The sequence below is a fragment of the Panthera leo genome, chromosome D3 (genome assembly GCF_018350215.1).
Source record: "Panthera leo isolate Ple1 chromosome D3, P.leo_Ple1_pat1.1, whole genome shotgun sequence".
Lineage (NCBI taxonomy): Eukaryota > Metazoa > Chordata > Mammalia > Carnivora > Felidae > Panthera > Panthera leo.
In genome coordinates, this window is record NC_056690.1 from 1,823,604 (window position 1) to 1,835,618 (window position 12,015).

At 51.7% G+C, this 12,015-nt stretch overlaps 1 protein-coding gene across 1 annotated transcript in view; it reads left to right on the plus strand.

The window, feature by feature from the left end:
* RIMBP2 (RIMS binding protein 2) overlaps positions 1-12,015 on the plus strand; it is a 194,217-nt gene that overhangs the window by 20,651 nt on the left and 161,551 nt on the right. The window contains exon 2 of the mRNA XM_042911528.1: positions 849-984. The gene's annotated coding sequence lies outside the window, so the exon portion shown is untranslated. The remainder of the gene's footprint in view (positions 1-848; positions 985-12,015) is intronic.

Below are 12,015 nucleotides of genomic sequence, written 5' to 3' on the forward strand. Positions count from 1 at the left end.
TTGGTGGTAAGATGGGAATTCCTAGAGGGGCGCCTGGGTGGCGCAGTCGGTTGAGCGTCCGACTTCGGCTCAGGTCGTGATCTCACGGTTCGTGGGTTCGAGCCCCGCGTCGGGCTCCGTGCCGAGAGCTCAGAGCCTGGAGCCTGCTGCGGATTCTGTGTCTCCCTCCCTCTCTGCCCCTCCCCTGGTCATGCTCTGTCTCTCTCTGCTTCTCAAAAATAAAGAGATGTAATAAAAAAATTAATTAAAAAAAAGAAGGGAATTTGTAGAGTCTGACACAAGCAGTGTGCTCGTTGGTTTTTATACTGATTTTTATTCATGAATTTGGCTTCTGGTAACACTTCTCCTCACCCCCAGGGCGTCAGTCACATTGATGTAATTAAGGATGTGTCTAGAGCAAGCCTGCATGGCTCGTGGTCTCCATTCTGTGCCCCGTTGCCATCTGTGCCCCACGTACACAAGGAGGACGATTAGCCCTCGCCACCGTTTCTCTGGGCACCTTTGGGAGCTTGGAATTTTACTCAGAGCCTCACGGAAGCTTCGTGTCGGGGTGTGCATGTAGCTGTATGTTGTTCTACCCCAGGACCTTTGGTTGAAGGGGAAGCCAAGCGTCAGGCTGGGAAGGCTGTGTGTTCAGTCTCGCTTACTTAGCCCTCAGTGCTGTGGGCTGGAAAGTGATAGCGTGTTCCCGGAGTTTCCCTGCATCTTTGGCCGAGAGGGGGCTGAATGAGGCAGAAAAGCCAATTTACAAGCCCTCCTTTTGGGATGGAAGATCATGGACTTTTATGTATGTATGTATGTATGTATGTATGTATTTATATTTTAATTTAATTTTTATTTTTTTACAGTTTAGAAACGGCCCATCGTTCCTGAAGCCCGTGGGTCCGGAAGACACAGTTGATAAGACCCAGCCTTTGGAGGGTCCGCTTGGGAATTTCCCACTTTGTGTCCTGAGACTAGGAGCCCGGTGGTGGGGACTTTGTGGTGAGTTGTCCTTTCTTCCTGCTGAGGCTCTATCCCCCCGTGCCAGTCGGCGGCTGTGTCCGTTGCTTCCTCGTTTAATGGTCTATTCAAGATGTGTTTATCAACGCCAGCGATATGTCGGTTAGTTGGGGAGGGCCGAATGCCGAGCAAAGCAAACGTCTGTACCTTCGTGGAGGTTAGCGGTCTCACCAGGGAACAGCAGTGCAGAGGCCCAGAGGCACGGAAGCTCTGTATGCGTGAAAAGTGGTCGTCCAGCCGCAGGCTGGGGAGAGGTGGCAGGGGCAGCCCGTCGGTGACCTTATGGGCTCTGGGTATGGAGTTCACATCTCATGAGCAGTGGTCAGGTGGCAGTGACAGATTTCAGGGGGAGAGTGACGTACTCAAATCTGCCTTCTCAAAGGGTCACACCAGATCTGGGTGGGGGTGGAGGCAGCGTGGAAGCAAGGAGCATCTGGTGGCTACTGTGTAGTCCAGACGAGGGGCAGTGGTGGCTTGGCCCAGGGTGCTGGTGGCGGAGGTGAGGGACACTGCAGAGCTTCTATATGGATTGGGGCAGCAGGGGCGGCCCACCGTTGTGTTGGGCTGGAAAGGAAGAGGCGTGAGAAGCGGTGACGAGCACGGCTTTCGGATTTCGACTGGAGACAACACAGCGGAGGGGGGAGTCCCATTTCCTCAGATGAGAAAGACTGAAAAAGAAGCATGTTTACGGGTAAGATTCGGATTCAGTGTTGCACCGAGGCTCAGCTTTGGGCTTGGGTTACACCTAAACACGGGGAAATTAGCAGATGGCCAGGTCCAGAGTTCAGGAGAAAAATCTGGGCTGGCTTGCTCGTTCTTTTCTTCATTGCTCCCATGTGGAGGCACGATCTGAACACCGGGCAGTAATTCACGTCGTGTCATCGTGAGATGATTTTAGGTGGTAGGAATAATAGCCGGTTCTTTCTGCAAAAGGCTTCCGTGCTGCAAGTGGCTGTCCGGGCACTGGTCGCTGTGGGTGTTAGTCACGCATTTTGAGCATGAAGCAGAAGGTGAACCAGGTGAATCGTTCGTGAGCCTGTGCAGGCTTCGTATTGGGGTTGGTCCTGATAAAAAAAATGGGTCTGGGTCTCATATTCCAGTCAACAGGATGGTAGGGGTGGTGCTGCTGCTGCTGCTGATGATGGTGAAAATGTTGGTGATGATGATGGTGGTGATGGTGATGATGGTGATGGTGATGGTGATGATGATGGTGATGATGATGGAGGTGAAGGTGACAGTGACAGTGATGGTGATGATGGTGCTGCTGCTGCTGCTGATGGTGAAAATGTTGGTGATGATGATGGTGGTGATGGTGATGATGGTGATGATGATGGTGATGGTGATGAAGGTGATGGTGACAGTGACAGTGATGGTGATGATGGTGGTGATGATGATGGTGAAAATGTTGGTGATGATGATGGTGGTGATGGTGATGATGGTGATGGTGATGATGATGGTGATGATGATGGAGGTGAAGGTGACAGTGACAGTGATGGTGATGATGGTGGTGATAATGTTGGTGATAATGGTGATGATGATGGTGATGGTGATGAAGGTGATGGTGACAGTGACAGTGATGGTGATGATGGTGCTGATGATGATGATGATCATGATGGTGAAAATGTTGGTGATGATGATGGTGGTGATGGTGATGATGGTGATGATGATGATGATGGTGATGATGATGGTGATGATGATGGAGGTGAAGGTGACAGTGACAGTGATGGTGATGATGGTGGTGATGGTGATGGTGTTGATGGTGATGATGATGATGATGGTGAAAATGTTGGTGATGATGATGGTGGTGATGATGGTGATGGTGATGATGATGGAGGTGATGGTGACAGTGACAGTGATGGTGATGATGGTGATAATGTTGGTGATAATGGTGATGATGATGGTGATGGTGATGAAGGTGATGGTGACAGTGACAGTGATGGTGATGATGGTGGTGATGATGATGATGGTGAAAATGTTGGTGATGATGATGGTGGTGATGGTGATGATGGTGATGATGATGGTGATGGTGATGAAGGTGATGGTGACAGTGACAGTGATGGTGATGATGGTGGTGATGATGATGATGGTGAAAATGTTGGTGATGATGATGGTGGTGATGGTGATGATGGTGATGATGATGGTGATGGTGATGAAGGTGATGGTGACAGTGACAGTGATGGTGATGATGGTGGTGATGATGATGATGGTGAAAATGTTGGTGATGATGATGGTGATAATGGTGTTGATGGTGATGGTGATGAAGGTGATGGTGACAGTGACAGTGATGGTGATGATGGTGATGGTGATGATGGTGATGGAGGTGATGGTGACAGTGACAGTGATGGTGATGATGGTGGTGATAATGTTGGTGATAATGGTGATGGTGGTGATGGTGTTGATGGTGATGGTGGTGATGATGGTGGTGATGATGGTGGTGGTGATAGTGGTGGTGATGATGATGGTAGTGATGTGGTGATGGTGATGGTGATGATGATGGTGATAATGTTGGTGATGATGATGGTGGTGATGGTGTTAATGGTGATGATGATGATGATGGTGAAAATGTTGGTGATGATGATGGTGGTGATGGTGATGATGGTGATGATGATGGTGATGGTGATGAAGGTGATGGTGACAGTGACAGTGACGGTGATGATGGTGGTGATGATGATGATGGTGAAAATGATGATGATGATGATGATGGTGAAAATGTTGGTGATGATGATGGTGGTGATGGTGATGATGGTGATGGTGATGGTGATGATGATGGAGGTGATGGTGACAGTGACAGTGATGGTGATGATGGTGGTGATAATGTTGGTGATAATGGTGACGATGATGGTGGTGATGGTGTTGATGGTGATGGTGGTGATGATGGTGGTGATGATGATGATGATAATGTTGGTGACGATGATGGTGGTGATGGTGTTGATGGTGATGGTGATGATGATGGCGATGATGATGGTGAAAATGTTGGTGATGATGATGGGGGTGATGGTGTTGATGGTGATGGTGATGATGATGGTAGTGATGTGATGGTGGTGATGGTGGTGATGATGGTGGCGATGGTGATGATGGTGCTGCTGCTGCTGCTGCTGATGATGGTGAAAATGTTGGTGATGATGATGGTGGTGATGGTGATGATGGTGATGATGATGGTGATGGTGATGAAGGTGATGGTGACAGTGACAGTGATGGTGATGATGGTGATGATGATGATGATGATGATGGTGAAAATGTTGGTGATGATGATGGTGGTGATGTGATGGTGGTGATGATGGTGGCGATGGCGATGGTGGTGGAAATCGGTCATGGTGAGGTTGGTGATGATGGTGGTAGGAATGAACCCAGCCGGTACGTGTTCAGTAGACTGAAGTTCACACCCAGTCCTCTGATTTCTATTTTATGTGTTCATTTTCCTGGCAGGAGGCAGAAAGAGTCTGTGTGTGAAACTCTGCTGTTTCAGATACAGGGTATGTGCTCGGTAACCATTTGTTCTCGTTACTACAGAGCCAAAAACATTTTGTCATTCAGTTAGTGAATGCAGGGCCCTCGCATGTGGGAATGTGCCTGGAAAACATTCCCCAACCTTTTCTTTCATCATTATCAATATAACGGTGTCTGTTTCTTCAATTGATATCATTTATAGTGAGAGATACTTATCTGCATGGCCTCAAGAGACAAATTGTGTCATTAAGAACACTTTCGTAGAGGATGTGTCTTAACTGAGTGATGTGGGTTATTACTGGTGTGTCAGTTTGTCAAGTTCATTTATTCTACACGGCTTATGGGACTCAGAAGTTACTCTGCTCTCTGAGGGGTAACAGGTGGGTTATTTCGAGAGCTTATTACTTTTTTGATGTTTTTTATTTTGGTCGTTCTGGGGTTGAAAGCGACAGAGGGGAGTGATATGCATGTGTGTGAATCTTTCCTATATTTGGAATGGGCTGATCTTTTTTTTTTTTTTTTTTTGATAGATTGTTGGCTGCTTGGAATTGCAGATGCATCATTAAGTTATTGCGTTTAAATTTAGCTCTTCTTGTCACTTTGGAAGGGAATGGAACGTTTGAATTATTTCACCATGGAAGGAGAGCAATTAGAAAATAGATCCTCAGGGCTTTTCAAAACGGGAGGTATAGCCAGTGAGTCTCAGTGGCGGCTGTGTATTTGACTCAGAGGAAGAGGTTTGCTGAGAGGTCCTTCGGTCCACAGGCTATTGGAACGACCTTAAACACAGCTTGGCGATCACTGGGGTGTAAGCTCTCCGAGGGCAGCATTTCACACCCAAATCGTGATGATCCTTATTCTCAATACAGCAGTGCCCATCCCTGCGACAGGGGTCAGGGCCTCTCTGTGTCAATAAATCATTAAACTGTTTATGTATACACCGAGTTGGAGAAGTGATGTCACCAACAACGCTTCCCCAGAGGCTTGAGTAATGACAGCGTCTTGGAAATCACGCTCCTTTGTCCCGTTTCAGGGGCAGTGGTGCTTGTTGCAGTCACATCTCACCGGGACGTGCAAGGTCAAATGCTGAAACCCATGTATAACGTTCCCATTCCAAACCGGGTTGGCCAGCACTGCTAAGGATTGAGTGTTTCCTTTTCTGAGTTTTCAGGCTCCCCGCCCCCCCCCACGCGGACACAAACACACGCGCAGACTCGGCGTGTCGGTTTGTGGACGCGTATGCACGCGGAGCGGGGTCTGCACGCGTTTCAAGTGCTTACAGACGCTGTCCTGCAACTTTCACAATCGATTTTTCATTCCTCAAGCTGTCTGCCGATACTTCCGATTTGCAAAAACTCAAGTGTCTTTTGACCTTCCCTTGCACCGAGCTAACCACTGTCAACAGTTTGGTCTCCTGGACCCTTTTCGACATACATGTGCGCGTGTAGCCGCAGAAAGCCTATCGTAACTTTGCACGTGCTTTAAAGAAAACCATGTGGGTTTTTCTGCAGATTGGTTATCTTTCTGTTTCTGGAATATTTGGTAGAGATCTTTCCACGGGAGTATTTTAGCACACTGCCTCATTCTTTAAACATTTCTACTTGTTATCCGATGGTGTCCCTGTACCACGGGGTCTTGGCTCGATCCTCCCGGAGCAGACCCAACATGGGGATTCCAGTCGAAGTGGCCTGTTTGCAAAGCGATGCCAGGAAACTTCGGGAGGTGGCGGGGGGCCAGGCAGGGAAGGGCACGCCATCCAGCCGGGGTCCGCTGGGGCCAGCGGGGCTCCTCTGTCCTGGAGACGGTGGGGCACCCCCTGGACCCACCCCACTCGAGGGAGGAGCATCTGGGGTATCTACCCACCGCCGTCCCCCTGCCGCTGTTTGCCGAGGGGGTCCCTCTAACACGTGCGTAAACATCCCGGCAGCTCTTGCCACGGGTGTTGGCGGTAAGTGGTTTTACTGCGCGTGGGCTTGGAAAGCAAGGGGCTCTGGGCGGCCCGTGCCTCCTGCCGAGGGCCTGATGGTGCTCGCTCGTGTTTAACAACCCGCTGACATTGAACCGTTTATGGCCAGTTAACCAGCCGCTACCCTAACCACGTGTAAGGTTACCAGCATCGCTTACCTGTGTACACGTGACTCTAGAACATTCATAGAAAAGTTAAAATTTTAAAAAGGGGGAAGGTGCGTGCGTGTATGTGGTCCAACCAGCTGACTTTGTACGTCATAGATGTTCAGTCAATATTTGTAGACACCACGAGCTGTTGACACGGGAAGGAAATGACCTCTCCGTATCTTGGAAGCGTGGCCCACGGCATCTGTCCTTTTACCGTGTCTCACAGAGAAGTAACGTGGCTCCTTCCGCCTGGGGCTGGCGGGCAGGACCTGTTTCCTCAGTGCCGTGAGCTCTCAGAGCAGAGAGTGGGTCAGAGAGAGCGCGACTTTGTCTTCCCTGCCTTGGTGGAGAATTTTGTCTGGACAGGCTCAGGACAGGCCCTGACTGTCAGGCTGGTGAAGGCGGTGCCTAAATCCATCCACCAATGCAGTATTTCCAGAGTGTTCCGCAGGTTACGGAATAGACAGAAGCGGCCAATGAAACCCAGATACAGACATATATTTACTGCGAAAAAATAGGATTATGTATTAGAAAACAGATTTTTATTATGTTTTGATTGAAAAATTTTTTAGTGTTTATTTCTGAGAGAGAGGGAGAGAGAGAGAGAGAGAGAGAGAGAGAGAGAGAGAGAGAGAATCCGAAGCAGGCTCCAGGCTCTGAGCTGTCAGCACAGAGCCCGACGCGGGGCTCGAACTCATGAACCGCGAGATCATGACCTGAGCTGAGGTCAGCCACTCAACCGACTGAGCCACCCAGGCTCCCCTTTAGAAGAAATTTAACTATCACATAACCAATGATTTCACGGTGGCAATATGAAGTTTCCTTTTCAATATCTTCATGTCCATAAAACGTGTGTGCTTGTTTAAGGAGAAAGGGTGCGTTAATAATTGGGGCACAGAAATGGCAAAACTCATGAAGTTTGGGGAAACCCAGTTCGCTATGGCCTCAGAGAGCCCCTGGACTGAGCCCAGGTCAGTCCCCAGATGTCTCCGCCCCACCGATTCTGGGGCCTCGCTTTCCGTCAGGGCTGCAGGACAGACTGTCTCCGTGTAATGTCGTTTGTGTGGAAATGTCTAGTTAAAACAGCTCTTAATGTCATTATGCTTCATGACTAAAGTAATTATGTATTTTAAATTCCTTTCTTTCTTTCTTTCTTTCTCTCTCTCTCTCTCTCTCTCTTTCTTTCTTTCTTTCAATAGACAAGTCAACATAGAATGGGCTCTGTTGAGCTCGAAATCTTAGTGCCAGTTAGAGTCAGACAATCCCTTCGGTGCTGCTGGGCCTGTCAGGGCACATGTGACACTGGGGTGCCATCGGCACACGCGGCCGGCGCGGTAATGGCCCTCTGCTTGCCCACAAGACCAACAAAAAGCGAAAAGGGAGTGCACGTGCATTTGGCAGGGTCTTCGGGAACCGCTGTGGAACTCACACTTGCCGCCGTGGCATTCGGGTCTTGGTAGTGTCTGTTTCTCTCTGGTGTCTTGGCAAACCCGGGCCCTGGAATGAAGTTTACGTGGCTCCTTTTTTCCTACAGAGGAAGGAGGCTGTGGATGTAGCTAAGGAAGGTCTTTGGGGGAGCCAAGCCCTATGCCATTGTGTTTTTCAGGGCGAGTTAAGGGACTGGTGTAACTGAAGAGAGAGTAGTGTTAACTTCAAGAACGGCTTGATCCAGAAGCTCAAACAACGTTTTGGGAATCCCAGTTTCCCCTGTGTTGGTTTCACTTTGAAGCAGGGCCCCTTAGTCGTGTGCTTTGTACCATCACGGCTTGGGCTTCCTGCCTTGCACTCATGGAGGGATCCACCTGGGGTCGGTCACGTTGACACCCGTCTTTCAGAAGTCCCGTTTCCTGAAGCCCTGATCAGGCTGAAGGGATTCCAAGTTCCCCTACGGTTGTTACTCCCCGTGTAAGAATGACCAGGCGCCCCGGGAAAGAGGCCTCCTTACCGTGAGGCTGCCTCTTCCTCCCCTCGCCGTGTTTGTGCCCTCGCAGACGTCCTGTGCTCACCGGACTGTCTGGGGTGCCCCGCTCTGGATCACACAGACAGTCGTCTGCTGTGGGTTGAATTGTTCCCGCAAAGATGTCGGAGTCCTAACGCCCGAGACCTCAGAACGTGACTGTATTTGGAGACCGGGTCTTTACGGGGGTCGAGTTAAAGCGAGGCCATTTGTGGGGGACCTAATCCAGGGTGACCGGTGTCCTCATTAAAGGGGAAACGGCACCCAGACAGGTGCGCAGGGAGAGCGTCACGTGAAGGGAGAGCCGGCGGTGCTGCGTCTACAAACCACGGAACACCACGGACTGCTGGCCACTGCTGTCGCTGGGAGGGAGGCCTGGGCCACACCCTCCCTCGTGGCCCCCAAAACCTGCCGAGTCTCCGTCTCAGACTCGGGGCCTCCAGAGCTGCGGGGTGGTTCGTGTCTGGGGCTTTGTTAAGCAGCCGCAGGGCACGAATGCAGGTCCCTGGGCACCAACACCCAATCTGATTCTGGCTCAAGAAGAACAATTTCCCAGGGGAAACGACGGGAAGGGGAAGGCCCTGGGAATCCAGGGGGCAGGTGGACAGGGATGGCCCCTCTGTGAGACCTGCCGGGGAGAGTCCGCTCCAAGCACCGGTGTTGGTCTTTGAGTCCCTCCGCTCAAGACTGAAATTCAGTCGTGGCCTGACTTGGCTGGAGGATGGAGGGCGGGCGCCTTGACCGCCCCTCCCGCCAGTCGCTTCAAAGCGAAGCCGCCGCGCCTGGCCGGAAGGCGTGTGAGCGGGGCCCCCTCAGTCCTGTGCACCTGCCGTCGCGTGCACCCGGGAGCCTGTTTCTTCTCGGCTGCCCTGAATCACCGGGTGGGTGCAGGTTCCAGAGGAACGCGGCCACGCCGTGCGTCTCCGTGAGCCGGCCCGTGGCGCATCCCAGAGCCCACGGCGCTGACAGTTCTGTCCCACGTGGCCCTTTGTTTGCTCCTGGGAACAAAGGGCCAAGGACAGCGAGCTCGCGCAGGGCCACCTCTTAGTGAGAGCGTCCGGTCACCGTGTCCGGCCTTAGGGTGTTTTGGACCTGCCGTCAGGTCAGGGCTTGTCCCTGTCACCAATTAGTAACCAGGCAACGGGACATTTGTCACCGCAGCAGAGTGCAGCCGAACAGAGGGGCTTTGGTTTCGAGAGAGGATTGATAAGGGAACATTAGCACAGGTGGAGCTTAATTTTTAACCCGTGGCCGCGGAATATGTCTGGTTCCCATGACGACACGGCTTTGTTAGATTCAGGATCCTGGCTAATCAGTCACCACAAGAAGTGCATTTCCCACGTCACATGAGAGCCTCCCGGACCCCTTAGTGCAGAACGGTGGCTCTCTACAACCTCCCCTCCATCTCGTTCCCCGCTGGCCCGGCGGAGGGGACCACTCCCCAAACCGGGCAGGGCTGGGGTTCTTAGGACTTGGCGGGTGTGTTTCCTGGGGAACTCAGTAGGGACACGGTGGGCAAAGGGCCCTATTCCAGTCCCGGAAGAGAAGCCGACAAAGGCCCTCGGTCGTGGGCCACGGCGATTGGTTTCACGGAGCCGTTGGCTCACTTCACGCCCTCTGTGCTGCCCCAAACCACGTCTGTCTGTCTGCCTGTCCATCTGGTGTGTGGGACCCGCTGGGATGTAACCCCCATGAGGGCAGGGGTTTAGCCTTATTACACCGTATCTCCCGCAACTGGGATGTTTCTCTGACACCCAGGAAGCGGGTTCCATATTCGCACGGTCGACTGTAACCTAGTGGCAAACATGTTTCTTTTTCCAGTTTTGCCAACTTGATATGCCATAATTTGCAGGTAGCTTCCTACAAGGTAATTGTTGTTTCAAACGTAGCAGCTGCAAGTCTGCTGACAGACTCCTCTCTGATGGAAGTCTGGGTGGAGGTTCAGATGGCTGCTTCCCCATCCCCAGGCGGGCTGCACGTGACCTTGGGACTGCCTGTGCCCAAGGGTCTCCCCCACCTTCCCCCCCCAACCCCAGCCTTCCCCTTGCTTTGTGTTGCTGGGATTGTCCCCTCCAGGTTATTTACATATTTACATTACAAAGCTATAGAAAATAGTCCCATCTCAACCCTGTTGAAGAAGGCTGTTTACCTGAACTCCCTTTTTGAAACTCTGTCACCTTCAGGACGTTTGTTCACGTGGCCTCGAAGCCCCCTGGGGAGGGGTGGGGAGAGCCCCCTGGGGAGGGGTGGGGAGAGCCCCCTGGGGAGGGGTGGGGAGAGCCCCCTGGGGAGGGGTGGGGAGAGCCCCCTGGGGAGGGGTGGAGAGCTCTGGGAGAAAGCAGTCAGCTCACGCTCCCCCTCCGCCCCCTTCAGCCTCCACACCCACACCAGACAAGTGCAGGACGGAAAAGCTAAGCTCAAAGAGGACCTGGTCTGCGTGTCCCACTGAGAGGAGAGGGCAGGTGGCCTTGGGGTCCCCGTCACTGTGCCCAGAACCTGTCCTGCTTTGGGGCTGCCTTCCTGCCCTCCTGAGATCTGTACCTTGGGAAACTCCATGCTCATTTTAGTTACAGTGCTTTTTGCTAAAAATAATAGAAAACACATTCAAATTGGCGTCAATAAGAATGACCACTTAGGGGGGCAAAGGCGAGGGAAGTCCAGGTGTCTCCTTCGCCTTGCAAGGTGCTCGGTTTGCCCTGAGACTTACAGTCCCAGTAATCACAAGATGGCAGCTGTAAGCGGTTGAATTTCATACACCTCTGTCCCCAAATAAAGATATATTCAAATCTGAACCCTGGGACCCGTGAATGTAACCTTATTGAGAAATAGAGTCCTTGCTGATATAATGACGATGCGAGTTAAGATAAGGTCGGGTGGGCCCCAGATCCGGAGACTGCTATCCCTCTAAGACGGTCGTGTGAAGACAGCGTGGCCGTCTCTGTTCACATGGTTAAGGACAGACAAGATGGACTTTCGGGGTTCAGAGGTGGTTAGCCACAACTGTTTTGCTTTCAAGGTGACGAACAGTCAGCCCATTCTGGCTTTGGCAAAACAGGCATTTGTTGCAGGGAGGCTTTCAGGCATGGTTGGATCCAGAGGCTGAAGTGATGCCATCAGGAGGTGGTCGTTTTCCTTTTCTTGACCCCCTTTTTCTTGCCTGAGCTTCACCTCAGCAGGCTCTTTCCACGTGGCTGCCACCAGCACCTCTCTTTCTAGCAACTTCCGTGGGAAGAAGAGAAGAGCTGCCTCTTATTGGCAGGCCAGCAGAAGCCCCAAGATTGTCCCTGATGGGACGAGTTTGCCCATCAACACGAGTCACAGTCTCTTCCTTGAACAGTTATTTGGCTGAGGGCGGATGGCACTTTGGCCAGGCCGGGGTCAGGTGCCCACTGTGGATTGAACAGAAGCGTGGTAATTTCCCGGAGGGACTTTGGGACATTAGAGCTGGAAGGAAGGGGAGTGTGTGCGGAGAAACCAAGATAGATTCTTCATGG